Here is a 25,325-nt window from a genome sequence, read left to right on the forward strand (position 1 = left end):
AAAAACCTTTCCAAACCTAGAGAAAGATACCAATATTAAGCTACAAGAAAGTTATAGGACACCAAATAGACTTATGCCAAAGAAACTATCTCAAGACATTTAATAATCACACTCCCAAAGGTCAAGGATAAAGCAAGGGCCCTAAAGGCAGCAAGAGTAAAGAAATGTAAGAAGGAGCTGCAATACATCCAGCAGCAGACCTCTAAGTGGGAACCTTACAGTCCAGGAAAAGCCAATATGTCAAATGACACATATTGCTGTGCTGAAGGAGAAAATATTTTATCCTAAAATATTATATTCAATAAAAATATCCTTCAAAATGCTAGTGATGGCTGATCACTAGCAGCTCGGGATTGTAGCTCCCACTGAAAGAGCAGAGAACGAGAGGACGCCACACTTTCAGATCAATTTTTGTTGCTCACGCACTAGGAGATTCCCAGCAGAGGAGCCCCACTTGTCGCCAGCGCGACTCTTGACGCCAGTGAGGCGGTTTTGCCGCTGCCTTGGAGCGGCCATTCTTGGTGCTGAGTCAGAAAAGCACCATCAATCTTAAAGCTGCTGTTTTGGCCAGCTCAGTGAGTTGCTCAGATTCTAGTGCCGGGTATCAACAAGTTGGACGTCCATTCAGAAACCCAACTATAAAGACGGTAATTATAAAGACCACAGATGGATAAATTTATAACGAAGGGAAGAAGCCAGCCTAAAAATGCTGAGAATACCCAAAATCAGAATGCCTCTCCCTCTACAGGGGATCACAGTTCCTCATCAGCAACAGAACAAGGCCTGATGGAGAAAGACTGTGTTCCATTAGCAGAAGCTGGCTTTAAAATGTGGCTGATAAGAAACTTCTGGGAATTAAAAGAACTTGTTCTAACCCAATGCAAAGAAACGAAGAACTTTGAAAAAAGGTTTGACGAAATGTTAAAAATAACACACAATTTAGAGAGGAATATAAGTGAATTAATGGAGCTGAAAAATACAACACGAGAACTTCGCGAAGTATGCACAAGTTTTAACAGTCGAATTGATCAAGCAGAAGAAAAGATATCAGAGTTCGAAGACCAACTTCATGAAATAAAACAAAAAGACAAGATTAGAGAAAAAAGGATAAAAAAGAACGAGCAAAGTCTCCAAGAAATATGGCACTATGTGAAAAGACCTAATCTACGTTTGATAGGTGTACCCGAATGTGATGAAGAGAATCAATCCAAGCTGGAAAATACGCTTCAGGATATTATTCAGCTTTCCCAACCTAGCAAGGCAGGACAATATTCAACTCCAGGTAATACAGAGAACACCACAAAGATATTCCTCAAGAAGACCAACCTCAAGGCACATAATCGCCAGATTCACCAGGGTTGAAATGAAAGAGAAAATACTGAGGGCAGCCAGAGAGAAAGGTCAGATTACCCATAAAGGGAAGCCCATCAGACTCATAGCAGATCTCTCAGCAGAAGCCCTACAAGACAGAAGAGAGTGGGGGCCAATATTCAACATCCTTAAAGAAAAGAACTTTCAACCCAGAATTTTACATCCAGCCAAACTAAGCTTCATAAGCGAAGGAAAAATAAAATCTTTTGTGAACAAGCAATCACTCAGAGATTTCATCACCACCAGGCCTGCTTTACAAGAGCTTCTGAAAGAACCACTACAAATAGAAAGGAACAGCCAGTATCAGCCTTTCTAAAAAATGCCAAAAAATAAAGAACATCAACATAATTAAGAAATTGCATCAACTAACGGGCAAAACAGCCAGCTAACATTAAATGACAGTATGAAACTCAAATATATTGTTATTAATTCTAAATTTAAATCAACTAAATCCCCCAATCCAAAGACACAGACAGGTAAAAAAAGCCAAGACCCATTGTTATGCTACATCCAGATCCATCTCACATGCAAGGATACACAAAGACTCAAAACAAAGGGATGGAGAAAAATTTACCAACCAAATGGAGAGCAAAAATAAATAAATAGAAAGCAGGAGTTGCAATTTTTGCTGATAAAATAGACTTCAAAGCAACAAAGATCAAAAGAAGCAAAGAAGGATATTACATAATGATAAAAGGATCAATGTAACAAGAAGAGCTAAAGATGCTAAATATATATGCACCCAATACAGAAATACCCAGATATATAAGACTTATAAAGAGACTTGGACTCCCACACAATAATAGTGGGAGACTTACAGATCAATGAGACAGAAAGTTAACATCGATATTCAGGACTTGAACTCAGATCTGGAACAAGTAGACTTAATTAACATTCACAGAACTCTCCACTTTAAATACACAAAATATACACTCTTATCAGTACTACATCACATGTATTTACAGGTTTAAATGAAACATTGGTTGGCTGCTTGTTAATTATTTTCTTCCCTCATTTTTTTTTATGTCTCTATTATTAAACACAATTACAGGCATACCCATTTTTAGACTGCATTCTAGCCCAGGCAATAAAGCAACACCTCTGTTCTCTCTCCCTCTTCCTCTTTCTTCCTTTCCTTTATTCTTTTTTTTTTCTTTTTATTTTTTATTCTTTTTCTTTCTTTCTCATTTTTCCTCTAAAAAAAAAAATCCTTCAAGCATTAAGAAGAAATAATATTTTCCAGGCAAATGAGCTGAGGGATTTCAACACTCGACTTGTCCTACAAGAAGTGCTAAATGGAGTTATTCAATTTGAAAAAAAAAAAGGATGTTAACAAGTAATAAGAAATCCTCTGAAGATACAAAAGTCAGTGGTAACAGTAAATACACAGACAAATACAAAATACTGCAACACCAAGATTGTGTTAACTAATAATATCTTGAGTAGGAAGATTAAAAGACAAACATATTAAAAATAATGACTACAGCAACCTTTTAAGACATAGATAAGATATAAATAGAAACAATAACATTTAAAAAGCCGTCACTGTGTAGTAAAAGTGTGGAGTTTTTAACAGTTTTCTCTTTGTTAAATGGTTTGTTTTTGCAATGAGTGTTGTCCTCAGTTGAAAATAATGGGTTATAAGACTTTGTTTGCAGGTCACATTATAACCTCAAATCAAAAAACCTACCACACATCCACAAAATATAAAAAGCAAGAAATTAAATCATACCACCAGACAAAAATCACTTTCAACAAAAAGGAAGAGAGAAAAAGGAATAAAGACCAGCAAACAAATAACAAAACAAAATAGCACTAGTAAGTCCTTACTTATCAATAACAACATTAAATAAAATGGACTAAACTGCAATGAAAAGACATACAGTGGCTAAATGGATACAAAACAACAACAACAAACAAAACAAGAACCACCAATCTGCTGCCTACAAGAAATACACTTCACCTATAAAGACACACACAGACTGAAAATAAAGCAATGGAAAAAGATATCCCATGGAAATGGAAAACAAAAGTATAGCTACCAGGAGTAGCTATACTTATATCAAGTAAAATATAAGACAAAGGTGATACAAACAGACAAAGAAGGTCATTATATAGTGATAAAGGAGTCAATTCAGCAGGAGGATGTAACCATTGTAAATATATATACACCCAATACTGGGACACCCAGATAGATAAACAAACATAATTAGAGCTAAAGAAAGAGACAGGTAAGGCGCGGTGGCTCACGCCTGTAATCCCAGGACTTTGGGAGGCCGAGGCGGGCAGATCACGAGGTCAAGAGATCAAGACCATCCTGACCAACATGGTGATCCACATCTCTACTAAAATAATACAAAAATTAGCTGGGTGTGGTGGCACGCGCCTCTAGTCCCAGCTACTCAGGAGGCTGAGGCAGGAGAATTGCTTGAACTCAGGAGGCAGAGATTGCAGTGAGCTGAGATCTTGCCACTGCACTCCAGCCTGGCGCCTGGTGACAAAGTGAGACTCTGTCTCAAAAAAAAAAAAAAAAAAGAGAGAGACAGATTCGAATACAATAATAGCTGGAGACTTCAACATTCCACTTTCATCATTGGAAAGACCATCCAGAAAGAAAATAAACAAACATCCAACTTAATCTGCACTATAGACCAAATGGAACTAATATATATTTGCAAAGTATTTCATCCAATGGCTGCAGAATACATATCCTTTTCCTCAGGACATAAATCATCCTCAGAGATAGACTATATGATCACAAAACAAGTCTTAAAACATTCACAAAATTGAAATTCTATCAGGTGTCTTCTCTGAACTCAACAGAATAAATTAAGAAATCAGTAACAAGATGAACTTTGGAAACTATACAAACACATGGAAATTAAAAAATATGCTCCTGAATGAGCAAATGGTTAATGAGGAAATTATGAAATAAATTTTTAAAATTTCATGAAAATGAAAACACAACATACAAAAACCTGTGAAATATAACAAAGGCAGTTCTAAGAGGAAATTTTATTTTGAAAAGCAACTGCACAAAAAATTGATAAACCATTTATCAAATCATTTTAAAGGACTAGAAAATCAGGAAGAAACCAAACCCAAAATTAGTAGAGGAAAATAAATAATAAATATCAGCACATAAATAAAATTGTAACAAAAATTACAAACTATCAAAAAAACTGAAGTTAGCTGTTTGAAAAGACAAACTAAATCAGCAAATCTTTAGCCATGTAAGAAAAAAAAAGAGGAAAGACTCAAGAAGTAAAAAGAAGACATTATAAATGATAATACAGAAATCAAAGATCATTAGAGGCTGCTATGAGCAACTATGTATCACTATCTTTGAAAACACAGAAGTAATGAAAACATTTCTACACACATACAACTTACCAAGATTGAACCATGATGGAATTCAAAACCTGATAAGACCAATAACAAGTAATGATATTGGAGCCATAATAAAATTTTTCCAGCAAAGAAAAGCCTAGAACCTGATAGCTTCACTGCTGATTTTTATGAACCCTTTCAAGAATTAACATAATTCTACTCAAATAATTCTAAAAGCTATAGAAAGAGGAAATACTTCCAAACTCATTCAATGAGGCCAATATACCCGGATACCATAACCAGACAAAGACACATCAAAAAAAAAGGGAGGGAGGGAGGGAGGGAGGGAGGGAGGGAGGAAGGAAGGAAGGAAGGAAGGAAGGAAGGAAGGAAGGAAGGAAGGAAAGAAAGAAAAAGGCCAACATCTCCGATGAATACTGATGCAAAAATCCGCAATAAGTTATGAGCAAAGCAAATATGACAACACATTAAAATGATCATTCACCATGACTAAGTGAGATTTATCCAAACATGTACAAATCAATCAATGTGATACATCGTATCAACAGAATAAAGGAAAAACACCATATGATAATTTCAATTGAGGCTGACAACATATGTGATAACATTCACATCCCTTCATGAAAAGAAAAGTTTTTTAAAATGAGTATAGAAGGAATATACCTCAACACAGTTAAAGCCATATATAACAGACCCATATCTACTGTGGGGGAAAAACTGAAGGTCCTTCCTCTAAGATCTAGAACAAGACAAAGATGTCAACTTTTACCACTATTATTTCACACAGTATTAGAAGTGCTCTCTAGAGCAGACAATAAATAGACAAATAAAGACAAATAAAATTAGAAAGGAAGAAGCCAAATTATCTCTGTTTGCAGAGGATATGATCTTATACTTGTAAATACTTAAAATTTCCACCAAAAAAGTACTATTATGATTGATAAATTCAGTAAAGTTGTAGGATACAAAATCAGCATACAAAAATCATTAGCACTTCTGCATGCCAAGAGTGAACAATCTGAAAAAGAAACGAAAAAGTAATCCCATAGTAGCCACAAATAAAATATTTTTGAATAAACTTGACCAAAGAAGTGAAAGATCTCTATAATGAAAAGTACAGGTGACTGATTAAAGAAATTGAGGACATCTAATAGGGAAAAATATTGTATATTCATGGATTGGAAGAATTAATATTTTTAAAATATACTGTACAAAGCAACCTTTATATTCAACATAATCCCTATAAAATACCAATGATATTCTTAACAGAAACAGAAAAAATAGTCCTAAAATTTTTATGGAACCATAAAATAGCCAGAATAGCTTAAGCCATTCCAAGCAAAAAGAACAAAACTGGACTGTTTTCAAATTATACTACTGAGCTATAGTAACCAAAACAGCATAGTATTGTCATAAAAACAGTCACAGAGACCAATGGGACAGAATAGAGAACCCAGAAATAAATCCATATGTCTACAGCAAATTTCTTTTTATCAAAGGTGCCGATACTATACACTGGGGAGAAGACAGTCTCTTCAACAAATGGTGATGGGAAAACTGGATATCTATGTGCAGAATAATAAAGCTAGACTCATATCTCTCAAAATATATTAAAATAAAATAAAAATGGATTAAATACTAAAACCTCAGACTATGAAACTGCTACAGTAAAACATTAGGGACAATCTCCGAGACATTGGAGTGGACAAATATTTCTCTTTTTTTGAGATGGAGTCTCACTCTGTCAGCCAGACTGGAGGACGGTGTCATAACCTTGGCTTACTGCAACCTTTTCCTCCTGGTTTCAAATGATTTTCCTGGCTCAGACTCCCAAGTAGATGGGATTACAGGCACGTACTGCTATGTCCAGCTAATTTTTAGTAGAGATGGGTTTTCATCATGTTGGCCAGGCTGGTCTCAAACACTTGACCTCAAGTGATCCACCTGCCTTGGCCTCCCAAATTGCTGAGATTACGGGTGTGAGCCACTGTGCCTGGCTAGGCAAATGTTTCTTGAGTAACACCTCATAAGCACAGGAAACCAAAGCAAAAATGGAGAAATGGGATCATATCGAGTTGAAACATGTTTACACATCAAAGGAAGCAATCTACAAAATTAAGAGCTACCCCACAGAATGGGAGAAAATATTTGCAAGTTATTGGTATTAGTCCATTCTTTCACTGCTGTAAATAACTACCTGCAACTGGGTAATCTGTAAATAATAGATGTTTAATTGACTCACAGTTCCACAGGCTGTACAGGAAGCATGGCTGAGGAGGCCTCAGGAAACTTACAATCATGGCAGAAGGCAAAGAGGAAGCAGGCAAGTCTTACATGGAGGACTTAGACTTAAAAGGAGGAAGAAAGAGCTGGAGGAGGTGCTACACATTTTGAAGCAACTGCATCTGGTGAGAACTCATTATCATGGGAACAGCAAAAGAGAAATCCACCCCCAGAGCCCAATCACATCTCAACAGGCTCCTCCTCTGATATTGGGAATTATAATTCCACATGAGATTTTGGCAGGGACACAAATCCAAACCATATCACTATCCATCAGATAAAGGATTAACAAGACAGAGAATACATAAGGAACTCAGAAAACTCAATAGGAAAAAATTTAATAATCAGATCAAATATGGGCAAAATATCTGAATAGACACTTTTCAGAAGAAGATATACAAATGGAAACAGGTATGTGAAAAGGTACTTAACATCACTGATCATAAGAGAAATTCAAATCAAAACTACAATGAGATATCATCTCTCCCCAGTTAAAATGGCTTTTATCCAAAATGTAAGCAATAGCAATTGCTGGTGAGAATGTGTAGAAAGAGAAACCACTGTACCCTGTTGTCGGGAATGTAAATTAGTACAACCACTATGGAGAACAGTATGCAGGTTCTGAAAAAAACTAAAATGATCTAGCAATCCACTGCTAGGTATGTACCAAAAAGGAAGGAAATCAGTATTTCAAAGGCACATCTTCCCTCCCATGTTTATTGCTGCACAATTTACAATAGCCAACATTTGGAAGCAACCTATTTGTCAACAATCAGACAAAAAAAAATGTGGTATATATAGGCCAGGTCTAGCGGCTCATGCCTATAATCAGAGCACTTTGGGAGGCCAAGGCAGGTGGATCACTTAAGGTTAGGAGTTTGAGACCAACCTGGTCAACATGTTGACACTCTGTCTCAACTAAAAATATAAAAAAACATTAGCCAGGTGTGGTGGAGGGTGCCTGTAATCCTAGCTACTTGGGAGCCTGAGGCAGGAGAATCGCTTGAACCTCAGATGCGGAGGCTGCAGTGAGCTGAGATCACATCACTGCACTCCAGCCTAGGCAACAGGAGTGAAACTTAGTCTCAAAAAAAAAAAAAAAAAAAAAAAAAAAGGGTGGTATATATAAATAAAGGAGTACTCTTCAGCTATTAAAAAAAGAAAGAAAGAAAGAAAATGAGATCATGTCATTTGTTACAACATGGATGGAAGTGAGGAACACTATGTTAAGAGAAGTATGCCAGGCACAGAAAGACTAACTTCAGATGTTGTTACTCATTTGCGGGAGCTAAAATTAAAACAACTGATCTCAGGGAGACAGAGAATAGGCTTGAAAGGGTAGTTGGGGGAGGGAGAAGTGGGGATGGTTATCTCAATCCCCACTTCTCTAATACATCCTCTAGTCACTGGAATTTTAAATCAAATTTTCTGTTAGTAATCATGACAGTTTACAGTGTAGAATTCCTGCATATCTTTTGTTAGACTAATTGTCATTTAATCTACTGGAATTCATCTTAGAATGTAGCCACACAGGAGTCAATTAAAAGCCTTGGGTTTTGTCCTTACTCCCTCCTCCTTAATAGTTCTAAATTCCTTTTTTTTTTCTGACTAGTAACATGAGATTTCTAAAATTTTCTTTTATTTTAGGTTCAAGTGGCTTTTTACTGCATTAGTGGAGTCACTTGTCGATATATAAGCAGTATATTAATAGCAATTCCCATAAGTTAAGAAGTGTCGGCAGCATATTAGGCTCACTCTCTTTATTTCCGTTTATCCAAGGACATGGACTCTCAAGTCTTGCCTGAGTTAGTAGCCCTAAGTCAGTTTTCTTCACAGTAAGGCTGCCACACTCCAATTTCTGTCTTTTTGCTTAGCGTCCATTCCCCACCTTGTGAATTGCCAAAGGACTCTAGAGCAAAAAGCAGCAGCAAATACGAAGGCTTACCTCAATTCCCTTCTCTCCACTCCAGGTTCTTGCATTTTCAAAATCCTTGCTATCATCGTTTCTCTTTTAGTTCGTGTGTTTGTTTATTTTTGGCTTACCTTTTCTACCTTTTATACTTAGTTGACACTTAATCATTGTACCTATTTATGAAAGCATAAATCCTGTGGGGTTTTTTGAAAACAAAACAAATTTAAATGGCAGCAGAAAATTCATATGGAATTATATATCTTGAGCTCATGAGAAATTTTGAGATAACTATGAACATTTTATATTTGAGATTTATTTATTGGTATTTAGCAGTAGGAACTATTGGATAATCTAGATGTAAAAGTGAAATGGTGGTTCTCTAAGAATATCTGAATTACATGCAACCTATTAAGTACATTATTTATGGTGCATAATATTTGAACTAGAAATGCAGATAAAAACTTCTCAACACAAGATATTCAACTTATTTTCTGCCATTGCATTTAAGTAAAGCTTCAAATGTTCACATATAATTAGTGCACAATACAAAGTGGAGACTCAATAAGTTGTGTGTAAACGAATACATTGATAAGTGAGTAAATACAATATCTGTCCATGTCTATCTAATTGGACTTTCATCTGCTTAGTTATCATTCTTGCTTCTTCATGTATTAAACTTGCCTCTGCAGACAAGCATACTATTCTTATCGGCTTCAATAATTTCATTCCAATTCATGTTTGTGTAACAAAATCATATTTTAGTCATATGAACACAGTTAACATTTGTTAGAAAAGAGAAAAAGCAAAAAAAAATAAATGCATTTTCCTTTTCAGTTAATTTTTTTCATGTTCAAAGTTATGTGAAACTTTCCTCCATTTTTGTTTTACCTTAATTAAGAAATGTATTTTCTCATCTAAAGTTCATTTTCCACTTGACCTTTCCCAATCACATCATAGTTGCCTCCATGAGATACTTACAACTGTTAAATTTGGCCACAGATTCTGTCTTTTTATAACTGCAATTCAGATTCCCCTGAACACAACTCAGCTTTAATTCCACAGTGATTCCAAACCTTTTATCTAAAAATCTAAGCATCCAGATACAGCTCTGATTACTTCTCTAAGTAGACTATTCTAGGTGGGATGCATAAGGCCCTTAAGAGATACAAGTGTTTTCCATATTCCAGAACTGTCTTTTTGTAAGAGTGATTTTATTTCAGGCAGCCACTCCACAGATTGCATGAATAAAAAGTGCATAATTTTTATCTTCATGAAGTATAAATCTTATGTGCTTTATAAAAACTGCAATCACAGCTTTTACAGATTTTAACATTTACTAAAACTTTATTGGCACCATCACATGGCTTCTGACTTGATCACTATAACTGTGTATAATAGTATTTACATTGTTAATTTCACTCATACTCTAATATGCCATGTCATTTTGTTATTTAAAATTACAATCAACAAACATGATGAAAATTTTCAATTTCCACCTCATTTAATATTATACTATATCAGAAACTTCAATACATGTAAAATAGGATTGGGTTTTGCAAAATTCCTGATTAAACAATGTGGTAATCTCACCTTTTAACTCTAAGGAAATCCAAGAAAAAAGAGAAAAACTATCAGAATAATATTGAATTTACTCTAATATTTTTTAAAAAATGCATTTGAAAATGTGTAGTGCTTCATTGGTGATAAACCATTGTTTACAAGCTACGTCACAACTGACAGTAATTGCTTAGCTGCATTTGAACCATGCTGCTTTGGAAAATAAATTTGGAAAATATCAAGATTTTCCTTACATTATATTTATAGGTGGGTTCCTAACACTGGATGCTTTCTTTTTCTTCCTAGGGTCTAAGTCATTTTTAAATTCTGCAGGTCTAATTCAAAATTACCCAAAACATAAAAATTATACATTGTTGTTTTCATCAGGAAAACACCCACCAAAATATAAGTTATAGAAAATACTTATCCTCGGATTGATTATCAAGCTTTAGTTAGAAGATGGATTAATGGACACAGAGACAGATAGAACAAATCAATAATTACTTATGAGGACTAATTAACCAGCATGGAAACAGAATAAACAAAGCAACAACTATGTCTTTCGGCCGGTTGGAACAACAACAACAAAAAACAACTTGCTATATTTCTTGGATAAAAATATTAATATGATGGCATTTGCCTTCAGGGAGTGCAATGTCTTTTAGATATATAATCTAAGCCAAACCATTCAAATTTATAAAATGGGTTAAATTTCATGAATGTAAGTAAGAAAAGGGAAATCAATAAAGATACTTGTCTACTTACCTCATCATAGATATAGTAAGTTGCGGATGAGGTGAGAGATTTTCAGACATGAATATTAAATACAAATTCTGTAGTGTGTTTTATGTTGACATTTACAGAGTTGGTATAACCTGTCATTGAAAAGCTGCTGCTTCATGTTGGCTCACTCACCTAATGTGATAATATTCATACTCAATATCATGGTTGTAATGTTTCATATTTTCAATTGTTTGATATTCACTTAACTATAAACTTCACAAGGTAAGTAACCATTGCATAACATTGTACTTGCAGTGACTAACACAGTATCTGGAAAAGCACATATATTTTGAAAAAATACGGAAATAAAATAATTAACTTAGCCACCTGCTAGTGCTAATGTGCCACCAATTTTCCTGGCCACCCACGCCTAATGTCTAAAGCAGGGTGAGAGAAACTGACTTCTAAAAATGTCTCCTTGACACTGTTGCTGGGGTACTAAGTCTGCAGTTTGACAAACTGACTAATGTGTACATGTATGAAACAACCACCCCATCTTACATTTTATTTCCATCATCTATGAAAGTTTCCTTGAACCTCTTTACAGTCAACCCTCCATCAAATTATTTAATTACAGTAATGAAGAGTACATTTAGAAGAAATCAGTGTTTAAAATAATAGAGATGGTGATTTTGGCAGGTAGATGGGTCATAATGAGATCGTCCTGACTTGATATCCTAACCTGTTTATTCCAAGACCAGAGCTACCAGGAACAGTGATACATGAACACTGGCCTGCCCACATTTCTTGCTTCAGTGATTCTTTACTGACTGTAGAAAAAAATGTTTTAACTATGCTGCATATATTTTCAAATGCCAAATTAAATATTATGTAAATTACTGAAAATTGGCCATACTTTTTTTTTGCAGGATTTCATATCTCTGAGTGACTGAGGGTCAAGCACCTTGCCCATAGGAGATGACCACAGCATCATTGCAAACTCCAGTTCTTAGACAAACCAGGCATGCTAGCCAATTCTCCTACACCTTGAGACATATTAGGGAAATCATAATAGAGTGGGAGAATATGGAAAGCATCTTATTAAGAGTAGGAGGCTGAACACTGAGGTGTTTATCTATTCCTACCACAATCAGTGACAAGAAAACAGCCATTCTTTCATTTAACTTCATCTTTGATTAACACTGGGAAAGACACCTTGCAGCAGCAATTACCATTTAAAACAAATTTTTAAGGACAGTGGAAAATTTTAGGGAACAAAACATTTCCCCTTGGATTTTATTCTTTCAGTATATGTGCTTGGAGACAACAAACTCTAGAGAGGAGTAATGTAAATCTGTCCAAACCAGAACATTTACAGATTTACTTTAAAGCCAGAAACAGTGCCTTTGTTCAATGACACCTGAACATCCGTTGATGTAAAGGCTTAGCAGGTGGATTAGCAGATGGTAGTCAGAATTCCCAGGTTTACCACTAATATTCATTGCTTCATCAAAACCAAGATAAAGCAAAAACTATTTAAAAGAGAAGGCTAAGCATATATCAACTCCTATTATGTGGACTAGTGAGCTAAATTTTGTATTCTACAGTGATTATCTGGGGGAAATTAAGGCATTAACTAAAGACATTGATAAATATTTCTATCAATTTGCTCAGACAAAAATGTTTTTTAAACTACAGACTATAGCATAATTATTCAAAATAAACAGTAATTAACTGAACTAAATGAAGCAACACAAGGGTTTGCAAATTTACCCTGTGGTTTACCAGCTGTGCTTTTTACTGTCTGCACTGTGAATTTACACTTATGCTTTGAGTTCTCAAGAGGTGGTAGAAAATTGAAGTGTGTTTTAGAAGCATATTAAGCAAGGGTAAAATTACTAATTTAGTCTCTCTAAATCATCTGGCAATAAGAGATTTACTTCTTTAAAATTCAGTATGAGGCAAATTTAACAAGCCTTTCTTTATTGGACACCTACTATATGCCGGGAGCTTTGTGAAAACTGGAGATGGGGTGTAAGACATGTAGAGTGAAAACAGAACAAAGATAGAGACAGAATAAAAGTTTTGATGAGTGATTTAAGTCCAGGTGAATGACTTATGACATCAGAGAAATGAGCAGAATTCCTCTTTAGTGCTACATCAAACACTGCTTTGGGAATCAGAAACTCTGTTTACTACCTCCATTTTGGCCATGGATTCATAATCCTTCCTTCGTAGTGAGAAAGGTCTATTCCAGAGACTGAAAATGTCAGGAGAATTTTTCCCTTATTTGATTCTTCTTATCATTAGAAACAGGACTCATCAATCCTGCTGCTGACAGTCCTTGTCAATGTCAATACTGGAATTATAATAGGTAATTTGCCTGGCACATTACGGCCTATGCTAAGTTCTTAAATTTTTCTTTGTAAACACAATCCATCCATGGTATACTTCTGATGAATGTAGCCAAATTTCATCATAATGGATTGAAAAACAACCATTTTATATAACAGCTCTAAAATAATAATCTATTTGCCTATCCAGACACGTTCCCTTGTTCGTAGAGTTGTGCTTTTTTTATTATTCTGGAAGCATAGCTTTTAGTGTGTTAAGTACAAAATAACTTTTATCAAGCACTTTCTACGCTCTATGCACTCACTAAGGCACTTGGAAAATAACATTAAGAAAGCCAAGTCCCGTACTCTAGTTTCCATAAGATTCAGCCTTATAAATGGTTCAGCTGGACAAACCTGTTATCACATGGTCATCCAAAGAGTTACTGAACAAGTATTCAAAAAACACACAAATAGAAACTGAGAAAACATGTTCCAGCATTTAAAATTATACTCTGGAAAGAAAAAGGTAATAAGTAAAATTACACTCTACTCATTGTTTATTGTGTATAATACATTGAACTAATAGCATTATTTCATTTAATTTTCACAACACCCTGTGAGGTAGGTACTATATTTTACTATTTTTAATCTATTTGTATTTTATATTGTTATCTATTTTTTAGGTAGAATATTAATGACATGTGAAGAGGAAAGACTTGCCAAATGTCACACAGCCACCAAGGGTTACATCGAGACTTGGACCTTGTATGGGGAAAGCCTGTGGAGAATGACGGGTAAGCCTGACATGCGAATGACTTCATGCCCAGGCTGTGGTTAAAGTATGGCAGGTCATTCAAGTAGAATTCCTTTTGGCAGGAGAGCTAAAAAGGCAGGCATTCCTAGAACAGGGGCTCAGATGATATATTACTACAAAAAAAAAATAAATAAAATTTCTTGATGTGGCTTTGAATTCCACATCTCTTTGAAAGAATCTGAAATACACTATCAGTGAGACTTTCTAAGAGCTGTTGGAATCCAGAACTGGCATTGGGACTAGTGAGAGCCACCATCTTTCCCTGTTTCCTCCACCATAACCATGATTCCATCATAACCATTGCTCCAATAGTATGACAACCAGGGGGGCAAAATTTTATCCAAACTTAGAAGGTTGTATGAGAACTGGGAAGCTGCAGTTGTCACCCCACAAAGTCTAATAAGAAGGAATATTCCAGAAACATTGGCAAGTCTACAGTCACCAGTCCAGAAATATAAACTCTCTCAAACATTCAGAACACCTCAGACACTCTAATGCTCTTCACTCTCTCACCACCTTTATGGGGAGATGGAAGACAGGTTTAATTATTCTAATAATGCTAAAGATTATTTTTAATGTAAATAAAAATGCTTGGGTTTATTTTCTAAAGGGAAAGGCAATAGTGCATGTGCAGACACCCAATTATCATTTGAAAACCAAGTTAATTTTAAATTATTTTAATTATAAATTATATTTTATTTTATATATAGTAACATACTTCATTAGTTGTAATGTATGAGAATCATATGTGTTTCTAAATATTTAATATTATTTCAATTAGTATTAAAATGTGTTTAAAAAGTAGCAGAAACATGTATCAGCTGTTTTAAAATTAATAAATGCATAAAATATTAATGTGTTGTATAGGCTCTGCATTTACAATCTCTGTGTTTGTCACAGAATTATGCATTTAACAGTATACACTGTTTCTTTTCAAATGTTTATTTGATCATGGCAAATTACATGTTCACTCAAGGTTTGAGTATATGTAAAAAAATGGAATTTAAAAATTATATTTATAGTGACATTAATTAATTATAATTTCATTAGGCCCTATATACAATTTATTGGATATATTAAATTACTTATTCCTTATACAGTGGCACATATATGAAGCTACAGAGAACTTCCTATATTTCCAGTAATTTTATATAGTAGGTATGCACATGCTATAGTGTGTAAAGGTTTCTGTTTATCTCTAAAAATCTAAATGGCTTGTGGCTTTACATAAATTCTCAAATGAGAGTTTAGTAATAAATTAATGTAAATAATTTAATAGATTTTCTTGTTTGCTAATACTATCAGTTTTCCCTCCACATAAAAATAATAAACATGCAGTTTAAAATTAAAAACTTAGCTTAAGCATTAAAAGTGTCTTAGGGGCTCAGTTTTGTGAGGTGGGAGGAGGCACACTTTTCTGAATTTTATCTCCAGGAGCCCTGCAAGGCTCTTACTGTGAAGATCTGAGGAAAAAGCCCTCTTGCTTCAGGCAGGGAAAGAAGAAAAGAAGCAACTATATGGAAAAACCTTAGGAGCACTCTATTCTCCTTAACAAGGGCTGACCTCAAGGCAAACTATTAAACTATTTTTGCCAGATCTAACCTATTGAGATTTTATCAAAATCTAACTGACCTGAAGGAAGTGAAAAATATTCAGCTCTGTCTCACTAAATGACTGACACTAGTCATAAGACTCTAGAATCCTCCCACAACCCCCATACTCTATCATTACATTAATAGTGGTCCTGTATAATGAAAAGGAAATGACAGCTAACAAACACTGCAAGCCTTAGACACTATTTAAGTAGGTCCTAGGAATATCCAAAGATAAGAGGTCAGAAAAAAACAAGGGCACTAGAGGGAGTCTTACTTAGCCTGTGAACCCACAACTGTAGCAAACAGTAAACACATATTAACTCCTACCCAGAAAAACATAAAACCTCAGCTTTTTTTAACTGATAAATTAGGTATGGCTTTTAACAAAAAATTACAAGGCATGTTAAACAGACAAAAACAAACAAAAAATCAAAGGGATAAAGTAAGCATCATAACCAGATTCATATATAGCAGAGAACTTAGAATTACAAGACTAAGAATTTAAAAGGATTAAATGGTAACAGCAGACAACATGCAATAGCAGATGCATATTGTAAGTACAGTGAGGGGAACTCTAAGAAAGAAAGAAAGAAATGCTAGAAATGAAAAACTCCGTAAAAGAAATGAAGAATTCTTTTAATAGGCTTATCAGAAGACTGAACACAATCAAGGAAATAATCAGTGAGCCTGATGATATGTCAACAGACTCTTCCAGACTAAAATGAAAACATATAAATACATATAAAATATAATATCCAAAGCTGTAAGACAATTATAAAATATGTAGCATATGTACAATGGAAATATAAGGAGAACGAGAGAAAGAAACAGAAGAAATAATTTAGTAATCATTGCTGAGAATTTTCTAAAGTTAATGGCAGATACCAAACCACAGATACAGGAATCTAAGAGAAAAGCAAACAGGATAAATATCCAAGATTCTTCACTTAGGCATGTCATTCATAATAAAACTGCAGAAAATCAAGGAGAAAGATGACATCCTGAAAGAAGCCAGGAAGAAGGGGGAAGCATGTAACTACAGAAGAACAAACATAAGAATTACATTGAACCCTCACTCAGAAACCATGCAGGCAAAAAGAGAGTGGAGTAAAATATTCAAAATGTTAAAAGAAAGAAAAATCCACCAACCTAGAATTCTATACCTAGAGAAATTATCCTTCAAACATTAAGGAAAAATAAAGATATTCTCACACAAACAAAGATAGAGGGAATTTGTTGCTAGTAGGTCTATCTTATAAGAATGTTAACGAGGTTATTCAGAATGAAGAAAAATAATATACATCTCATAAATTCAGGTCTACATAAAGAAAAAAAGAATGTTGGAGAAGAAATAAAAGTTAAATCAAAACTATTTTTAATTACTTTAACAAACAGTTGTTCAAAATAATATCAGCAATACTGTATTTGATGGTTATAACTCACGGATAAGCTAACTAGCATGATAGTGATGTTATAAGTAATTGGAGAAAGGAAATGAGGAAGTAGTTTTACTACCTGTGAAGCAGTAGAGTGTTATTGCAATGGGGACTTGAGTTACTTGTAAATGTAAACTGCATAATCTAGGGCAATCAATTTTTTTTAAAAAAACTTTGTATTGAAGTATTATATACAGAGGAGTGCACAGGAGATAAGTCTACAGTTTGTTGGACTTTTAAAACCTGAAAATACTCATGCCTCTATGACCCAGACTGAGAAACTGAGTATTTCTAGTGCCTCAAGACCCATTTGCATTCCTTTTCAGTAACTGTTCCCACAAGGGAAACCATTCTTCTGACTTTTAATGGCACTGAATACTTTTACCTATATTTTTACTAATGTTTGTACTTCATACAAAAAGAATAATAGTGTACACATACTTTTGTTTCTGTGTTCTTTCACTCAACTCTGTAAGTTTCATCCAAGTTCTTTTTTTTTTCCTTTTTTTTAAATTGTACTTTAGGTTCTGGGGTACATGTGCAGATCATGCAGGACTGTTGCATAGGTACACACATGGCAATGTAGTTTGCTGCCTCCATCCCCACTTCACCTACATCTGGCATTTCTCCCCATGTTATCCCTCCCCAACCTCCCCACCTACCTCCCCACTGTCCCTCCCTGGGCCCCCCGCAACAGACCCCAGTGTGTGATGCTCTCCTCCCTATGTCCATGTGTTCTCATTGTTCAACAGCCACCTATGAGGCAGAACATGCAGTGTTTGATTTTCTGTTCTTGTGTCAGTTTGCTGAGAATGATGGTTTCCAGATTCATCCATGTCCCTACAAAGGACACAAATTCATCTTTTCTTATGGCTGCATAGTATTCCATGGTGTATATGTGCCACATTTTCCTTGTTCACTCTATTGTCGATGGGTATTTGGGTTGATTCCAGGTATTCGCTATTGTAAACAGTGCTGCTATGAACATATGTGTGCCTGTGTCCTTACAATAGACTGATTTATAATCCTTTGGGTATATACCCAGTAATGGGATTGCTGGGTCAAATGGAATTTCTATTTCTAGGTCCTTGAGGAAGCACCACACTGTCTTCCACAATGGTTGAACTAATTTACACTCTCACCAACAGTGTAAAAGTGTTCCTATTTCTCCACATCCTCTCCAGCATCTGTTGTCTCCAGATGTTTTAATGACTGACGTTCTAACTGGCATGAGATGGTATGTCAATCTGGTTTTGATTTGCATTTCTCTAATAATCAGTGATGATGTGCATTTTTGAATATGTTTATTGGCCTCATATAAGTCTTATTTTGAAAAGTGACTCTTCATATCCTTCTCCCACTTTTGGATGGGTTTGTTTGTTTTTTTCTTGTAAATCTGTTTTAGTTCCTTGTAGATTCTGGGTATTAGCTATTTGTCAGATGGGTAGATTGCAAAAATTTGTTTCTATTCTGTTGGTTGCTGGTTCACTCTAATGATTGTTTATTTTGCTGCACAGGAGCTCTGGAGTTCAATTGGGTCCCATTTGTCTATTTCGGCTTTTGTTGCCAATGCTTTTGGTGTTTTAGTCATGAAGTCCTTGCCTCTGCCTATGTTATGAATGGTTTTACCTAGGTTTTCTTCCAGAGTTTTTATGGTGTTAGGTCTTATGTTTACGTCTTCAATCCACCTGGAGTTAATTTTAGCGTATGGTGTCTGGAAGGGGTCCAGTTTCTGCTTTCTGCACACTGTTAGCCAGTTTTTCCAACACCATTTATTAAACAGGGAATCATTTCCCCATTGCTTGTTTTTGTCAGGTTTGTCAAAGATCAGATGGTTGTACATGTGTAGCATTGCCTCCAAGGTCTCTGTTCTGTTCCATTGGTCTATATCTCTGTTTTGGTACCAGTACTATACTGTTTTGATTACTGTAGTTTTGTAGTATTGTTTGAAATCAGGTAGTATGATGCCTCTGGCTTTGTTCTTTTTGCTTAGGATTGTCTTGGCTATGTGGGCTCTCTTTTGGTTCCATATGAAGTTTATGGTGGTTTTTTCCAGTTCTGTGAAGAGGGTCATTGGTAGCTTGATGGGATTGCATTGAATCTATAGATTACTTTGGGCAGTATGGCCATTTTCACAATGTTGATTCTTCCTAACCATGAGCATGGAATGTTTCTCCATTTGTTTTCGTCCTCTCTTGTTTCCTCGAGCACTTGTCTGTAGTTCTCCTTGAAAAAGTCCATTACATCCTTTGTTAGTTGTCTTCCTAGGTATTTTATTCTCTTTGTAACAATTGTGAGTGGGAGTTTGCTCATGATTTGGCTTTCTGTAAGTCTGTTATTGGAGTATAGAAATGCTTGTGATTTCCACACATTGATTTTGTATCCTGAGACTTTGCAGAAGTTGCTTATCAGTTTAAGGAAATTTTGGGCTGAGATTATAGGGTCTTTTAAATATACATGTCATCTGCAAATAGAGACAATTTGACTTCCTCCTTTCCTAATTGAACGCCCCTTTTCTTTTCTTGCCTAATTGCTCTGGCTAGAACTTCCAATACTATATTGAATAGGAGTGGAGACAGAGGGCATCCTTGTCTATTGCTGGATTTCAAAGGGAATGCTTCCAGTTTTTGCCCATTCAATAGGATATTGACTGTAGGTTTGTCATAAATAGCTTTTATTATTTTGAGATATGTTCCTCAATACCTAGTTTCTCTAGAGTTTATAGCATAAAGGGCTGTTGAATTTTGTCGAAGGACTTCTCTGCATCTATTGAGATAATCATGTGGTTTTTGTCTTTGTTTCTGTTTATGTAATGGATTACGTTTATAGACTTGTGTATGTTGAACCAGCCTTGCATCCCTGGAATGAAGCCTACTTGATTGTGATGGATAAGATTTTTGATGTGCTGTTGCAATCTGTTTGCCAGTATTTTATTGAAGATTTTTGCATCTATGTTCATCATGGATATTGGTCTGAAGTTTTCTTTTTCTGTTGGGTCTCTGCCAGGTTTTGGTATCAGGATGATGTTGGTCTCATGAAATGATATGGGAAGGATTCCCTCCTTTTGGATTGTTTGGAATAGTTTCAGAAGGAATGGTACCGGCTCCTCTTTGTACGTCTGGTAGAATTCAGCTGTGAACCCATCTGGACCTGTACTTTTTTTGATTGGTAGGCTATTAATTGCTGTCTCAACTTCAGCCCTTGTTATTCGTCTTTTCAAGGTTTCAACTTCTTCCTGGTTTAGGCTTGTGAGCGTGCAGGTGTCCAGGAATTTATCCATTTCTTCCAGGATTACTGGTTTATATGCATAGAGTTGTTTGTAGCAGTCACGGATTGTAATTTTTTATTTCTGTGGAGTCAGTGGTGATATCCCCTTTATCATTTTTTATTGTCTCTATTTGATTCTTCTCCCTTTTTTTTTTTTAATTAACCTGGCTAGCAGTCTATTCTGCTAATCTTTTCAAAAAACCAACTCCTGGATTTATTGATTTTTTGAAGTGTTTTTTGTGTCTCTATGTCCTTCAGTTCTGCTCTGATCTTAGTTATTTCTTGTCTTCTGCTAGCTTTTGAGTTTTTTTGTTCTTGCTCCTCTAGCTCTTTCAATTTTGATGATAGGGTTTCGATTTTAGATCTTTCCTCGCTTCTCTGGTGGGCATTTATTGCTATAAATTTCCCTCTAGATACTGCTTTAAATGTGACCCAGAGATTCTGGTATGTTGTGTCTTCATTCTCGTTGGTTTCGAAGAACATCTTTATTTCTGCCTTCATTTCATTGTTTACCCAGTTGATATTCAGGAGTCAGTTGTTCTTTTTCTATGGAGTTGTGCAGTTCTGAGTTAGTTTCTTAATTCTGAGTTCTAATTTGACTGCACTGTGGTCTAAGAGACTGTTACAATTTCCATTCTTTTGCATTTGCTGAGGAGTGATTTGCTTGCAATTATGTGGTCAACTTTAGAGTAGGTACCATGAGGTGCTGAGAAGAATGTATATTCTGTAGATTTGGGGTGGAGATTTCTGTAGCTATCTATTAAGTCCACTTGGTCCAGATCTGAGTTCAAGTCCTGGATATGCTTGTTAATTTTCTCTCTCATTGATCTGTCTAATATTGACAGTGGAGTGTTAAAGTCTCCCACTATTATTGTGTGGGAGTCTACGTCTCTTTGTAGGTCATTAAGAACTTGCTTTATGAAGGTGGGTCCTCCTGTATTGGGTCTGCATATATTTACGATCATTAGCTCTTCTTGATGCACTGATTCTTTTACCATTAGGTAACGCCCTTCTTTGTCTCTTTTGATCTTTGTTGCTTTAAAGTCCATTTTATCAGAGACTAGGTTTCCAACTCCTGTTTTTTTTTTTTTTTTTTTTTTTTTTTTTGCTCTCCATTTGCTTGATAAATCTTTCTCCATCCCTACATTTTTATCTTTGTGTGTCCTTGCATGTGAGATGGGTTTCCTGAATACAGCACATCACATTTTTGAATTTTTATCTAATTTACCAGTCTGTGTCTTTTGATTGGGGCATTTAGTCCATTTATATTTAATGTTAATAATGTTATGTGTGAATTTTATCCTGCCATTTTGATGCTAGCTGATTGTTTTGCCCATTAGTTGACACATTGTCTTAATTGTGTTGATGATCTTTACCATTTTGTATGTTTTTGGAGTGGCTGGTACTGGTTGTTCCTTTCCTTGTTTAGCGCTTTATTCAGGAGCTCTTGTAAAGTAGGCCTGGTGGTGATAACATCTCTCAGCAATTGCTTGTCCATAAAGGATTTCTTTCTCCTTCGCTTATGAAGCTTAGTTTGCCTGGATATGAAATTCTAGTTTGAAGGTTCTCTTCTTTAAGGATGTTGAAAATTGGCACCCACTCTCTTCTAGCTTGTAGAGTTTTTGCTGAGAGATCCACTGTGAGTCTGATTGGTTTCCCTTTGTGGATAACGCAACCTTTCTCTCTTGCTGCCCTTCACATTTTTCCCTTCGTTCCTGTGAATGAAGATGAATCTGTCAAATACGTGCCTTGGAGTTGCTCTTCTTGAGGAATATCTTTGTGGTGTTCTCTGTATTTCCTGGACTTGAATGTTGGTCTGCCTTGCTAGGTTGGGGAAGTTCTCCTGGATAACATCCTGAAGAGTGTTTTCCAGCTTGGATTCATTTTCTCTGTCACATTCAGGTACACCTATCAAACATAGATTAGGTCTTTTCACATAGTCCCATATTTCTTGGAGGCTTTGTTCATTTCTTTTCACTCTTTTTTCTCTAATCTTGCCTTCTCATTTTATTTCATAAATAAAATATTTTTGATTGATACCCAATCTCTGATATCCTTTCTTCTGCTTGGTCGATTCAGCTGTTGAAAGCTGTGTATGCTTCGCAAAGTTCTCATGCTGTGTTTTTCAGCATCATTAAGTTGTTTATATTCTTCTCTAAGCTGTTTATCCTAGTTAGCATCTCATCTAACCTTTTTTTCTAGGTTCTTGGTTTCTTTGTATTGGGTTAAAACATGTTCTTTTAGCTCTGAGAAGTTTGTTATTACCCACCTTCTAAAGCCTGTTTCTGTCAATTCATCTGATTCATTCTCCATCCATCCCTAGCTGGTGAGGAGTTGTGATTCCTTGGAGGAGGAGAGGCATTCTGGTTTTTGGTGTTTTCCTTCTTTTTGTGCTGGTTTCTTCCCATCTAAGTGGTTTTATCTACCTGTGGTCTTTGTAGCTGAGGACTTTCAGATGGGGTATACGAGTGGATGTCCTTTTTGTTGATGTTGAAGCTATTTCTTTCTGCTTCTTAGTTTTCTTTGTAACATTCAGGATCCTCTGCTGCAGGACCACTGGAGGTCCACTCCAGACCCTGCTCACCTGGGGATCACCTGCAGGGGCTGCAGAACAGCAAGGGTTGCTGCAGGTTTCTTCCTCTGCTATCCTCGTCCCAGAAGGGTACCTGCCACATGTTGGCCTGAGCTCCCTTTTATGAGGTGTCTCTTTGGGTATATGGGGGTCAGGGAGCTGCTTGAGGAGACAGTCTGTCCCTTATAGGAGCTCAAGTGCTGTGCTGAGAGCTCCATGGTTCTATGCAGAGCTGCTGGACAGGTACCTTTAAGTCTGCTGCAGCTGAACTCATAACTGCCTCTTCTCCCATGTGCTCTGCCCTAGGAAGGTCATCTTTATTTATAAGTCCCTGTTGTGCTGCTGCCTTTTTTAATAGATGCCCTGCCCCACACAGAGTAGTCTAGTCACAGTCTGCCAGCAGAGGTGTTACTGAGCTGCTGCAGGCTCTGGCCTGCTGCTTTGTCAACTGCCTGGATAGTGGCAGATTGCCTCGGTAGTGTGGGATGCCTTCCCCCCACTGAGCTGGATGGTCCTGAGTCCAGCTGCACTTGCTGCGAAACTCTCAATCTAGAGGTTTTTAGATTGCTTGTTTTGTGGGGGTGGTATCCTCTGAGCCAGATCACCTGGCTCCCGACACGGCATCAGCTGAAACTGCCACACTCATGGCGCTTTTTGGTCTGGGAATCTCCTGGTCTGTGGCCAGTGAAAACTTATTTGGAAATGCGGTGAGCACTCACCCTCTGTGCTGCTCTCCCTGGAAAATGCACTCCGGACTGTTCCTATTTGGCCATATTAGATCAGCTCGGCAACCAATTTTTTTAAAGAAGCATAATTGATAGACTAATAGAGGAGAAAATCAAGTTATATAAAAATACTAATTAAAATAAAGGGAAGGCACAAGAAAAGACCAAAAAAGTAACAAGGGGAATATATGGAATACAGTTACAAGCATGTTAGATAGAAATATTATTAATAATCATTTTAAATATGCATTTAAATATGAATCCAATAATTAAAAGGCAGAGACACTGAGACTAGGAAAAATTAATACCCATATATATGTAGTATTAAACAAATCCATTTTAAGAAAAATAACACATAGAGATTATAAGTAAGCAATGGGGAAATATATACCAGGCTGGAATAACTATGTTACTTTCATTCAAAGCAGACTTTAGAGCAATAAAAAATTAGAAGATATAAAGAGCAGCATTACATGATAAAAGGGTAAACTCTCTAAGAAGACTTACAACTGTCCTTAATATGTATGTACCTAACAGAAGTTTCAAATATGTGAGGCAAAAACTGATAGAGCTGCAAGGAAAAAAAGATAAACCCACTATGTTAGAGACTTCAACACACCTCTATGGGTAATGGACAGATACAGCAGGCAGAAAGTAAGTTTAAAAAGTGGTAGAACTAATTAACAGTATCTAATTGACATTTGTAGAATATTTCTTCAAACAACAGCAGAATACGTGATCTTCTTAAGCTCACATGAAACACTCACCAAGACATGTCATTCCAGACCATAAAACTGACTTCAACAAATTAAAAACAAAATCATACATCATGCAAAGTATGCTCTCCGAACACAATGTAATTAAAGTAAAAATGAATAAAAAAATGATGGCTGGAAAATCTCAAAATATTTGGAGATTTTCTAATATTGGAGAAAATATTGGAGACATCTAATTAACACAAAGATCAATAAGAAATTTTAAGATAAACTTAAAAATATTTTGAGCTAAATGAAAATAAAAATTCATCCAATCAATATATGTTCAAAGTACGGAATGCAGTACCTAGAGCAAAACTGCAAGTATGTGTATGAAGACCTAAAATTAATAATCCATTCTTTGGCCCCCCAAAAGTAGAAACAGCTGATAAAATTAAACATAAATTAAGCAGAAGAAAATGAATAATAAATATCAGAGCAGACATCAATTTAATTGAAACCAAAAAAAGAGACAAAAGAAATCAAAACATAGTTGTTTGAAGATTTATAAACTCCTACTCAGACTAACTAAGATGAAACAGAGAAGGCACAAATTACTAATATCAGAAATAAAACAGGGGCCATCAGTATTGATCCCATAGACATTAACTATATAGCTAAGAAATAT

The 25,325-nt window shown here is 35.7% G+C and overlaps 1 protein-coding gene across 1 annotated transcript in view; it reads right to left on the reverse strand.

Annotated features, from left to right (window-relative positions):
• Positions 1 to 25,325, reverse strand: part of KLHL1 (kelch like family member 1) — a 428,234-nt gene that overhangs the window by 354,030 nt on the left and 48,879 nt on the right. The gene's annotated exons all lie outside the window — the stretch shown is intronic.

The sequence above is a fragment of the Sapajus apella genome, unplaced genomic scaffold, assembly GCF_009761245.1.
Source record: "Sapajus apella isolate SASKATOON/1434 unplaced genomic scaffold, GSC_monkey_1.0 scaffold9, whole genome shotgun sequence".
NCBI classification, from domain to species: Eukaryota; Metazoa; Chordata; class Mammalia; order Primates; family Cebidae; genus Sapajus; species Sapajus apella.